General features: G+C 36.0%; 1 protein-coding gene across 1 annotated transcript in view; it reads right to left on the bottom strand.

The window, feature by feature from the left end:
* Window positions 1-2,112, bottom strand: part of tnr (tenascin R (restrictin, janusin)) — a 191,891-nt gene that overhangs the window by 3,335 nt on the left and 186,444 nt on the right. The gene's annotated exons all lie outside the window — the stretch shown is intronic.

Genomic DNA, 2,112 nt, shown 5'->3' with positions numbered 1-2,112 from the left:
TAGAACACCATGTTTAGGAGAATGTGTTTGGTTGGTTGTTAGAGGGACGAGGTGCGTCACGTGTTAATGTATCATTGGTGCTCGAGTTGACTGCCTGAACTAGCTCGCAGGCTTCGGCCCATAATTGGAATACTGTATGCTGCCCTTTTTAAACACCTGATCATTTTGAAACTATTTTATTTGTATTTAAATATTCTAATACATTTCCTAACAAAACTCATTTGAATTTAGTTTGTGACACTAAATGAACCTATTTTTTAGTTGATTAAACTTTTGACGAGTTGTAAACCTGCAACATGTCCCTTAATGAAATGTTCTGGTGTTTTTATTTGAACTATTTCCTCTTGAGGACCATCATGTAATATCTCCCTACTACTCTGACTACTTCATGCCTGAGCTGGCACTATTTTTATTGTTGTTTAAAAAAAAATGTATGTCTTGTAATTGCTTTATTGAGGAACCTGTGACCCAAATTTTTCATCATAACATACTACAGCGTAGTTGTGTATAAGATATGAAAATAAACAGAAAATTCGGTTCCAAGCTACTACATTTAAATTTAAATAATGCCATTAATTTTCCATAATTATACAAGTTTAATAACATATTTTAAATTGTGTGATTTTATTTCAGTTTCTAGTGACAAATATTTCTGACAATATATCCCATTTTCTACTCCTTAAACATATTTTTAAATTTGAATGTCTGAAAGCATTAACCTCCAACAGCTGACTCAAAAACAATACACTGTATGTTCTCACTGGTATGAGAGTTTGGATAAGAGCCAAACAGATGAAACAGGATCTTCTGCTCAATCAAAATGAGTGTCCCTGAGTTTAATCAAAATTGCTGTGACAGCGTTAGCCTTTTTTTTTGACCATTCATTACAGCTCCTCATTCAGGCCAATCAGTGTAACGGAGTATCGAGATGCATGTCTACAGCAAATCTCATGTAATTATATTTATTATTAGCCCTTTAAATTTAATGATGTTAACCTTTCAATCACACTTCAATGTCTATGTGAATTTTTTTTTCACAATACATGTGCGTAATGTGCTCAGTTTTAATGACACCATCTGGTTGTTATGCTTTCAAACCTTGAATGTGCCGGTTCATATCATTAAAAAAGTGTCTCTGAATATGTGGACTGCAGCCTTTGTTGACGCGTTTAAGAAGCATCTGAAGACACACTTATGTAAATGTAATAATTTGTAGTCTAGTAGAGTGCTTTTCCCAAAAACTTCAATAGAACATTTGTGGAGCTCGAAGGAATGTGGAAACACATTTAAAACATTTAACAGGAATGTATATTTCCAGAAACTGTATCCAGTTCAACCTGCTTTGAATAATCCTCAGAAATTGAAGTCAGCATTTTTCTAAACCACTTTCGAAATGGTGAACTTCCTTAATTTCTCTAATTTCGTACAGTTTTTTAAACTAAAATAAACCCTGGCCTCAGATGCCCTGTGTGGTTATTAAAGGAACGCGCATGTATTCATGAATATGAAAGCTCAAAACTAAAATAACGATGATAGGTGGGTTAGGGTTAGAACCTGGACCACAAGTTTGGGTAATAAAGCTCCCCCACCTCCAGGCCCTTATCATGTCACATTAATTTGCTTCGGTGCTGCATATTCCCAAACAGAATTTCAATTTAATTAGCACAAATGAGTTTACACCAAGCTACACCTGGAGTTCTGGGGCAGCTGTCTACTTCGCCATGCTGTTAATCAATCCTCGTCTTGTATCCACCCTCGACACAGTCCAACCAATTGGGAGGGGTCTTTTTGTAAATTAGATCAACAAACCCCTTTTTTCTCTCCACAAAATCTGTTTTGGACTTTAAGGTCCCCTATTATACTGTTTTTCATCAATATATTATAGTCTCAGTTACATACAAAACATGTCTCTGAAGTCTGGCTCGAAATACCAAACAGATCATGCATTGCAGTATCCCATAAACCCCTCTGTTTCAGCCCTGTTTCAAAAGTGCTGATTCTCTGTCTGTTACTTTAGGTGAAAATAAGGAGCCCCTCCCCACGCCCCTCTGAGAGATATTTGGTTAAAAAGAACACAATGGTGCTCTAGGAGGAGATTAAGTGATAAGGGGG

The sequence above is a fragment of the Notothenia coriiceps genome, unplaced genomic scaffold (genome assembly GCF_000735185.1).
Source record: "Notothenia coriiceps isolate Sejong01 unplaced genomic scaffold, NC01 NC01_scaffold00037244, whole genome shotgun sequence".
NCBI classification, from domain to species: Eukaryota; Metazoa; Chordata; class Actinopteri; order Perciformes; family Nototheniidae; genus Notothenia; species Notothenia coriiceps.
The sequence above is the reverse complement of the archived record's forward strand: the minus strand, read 5'-3'. Positions and strand labels throughout refer to the sequence as shown.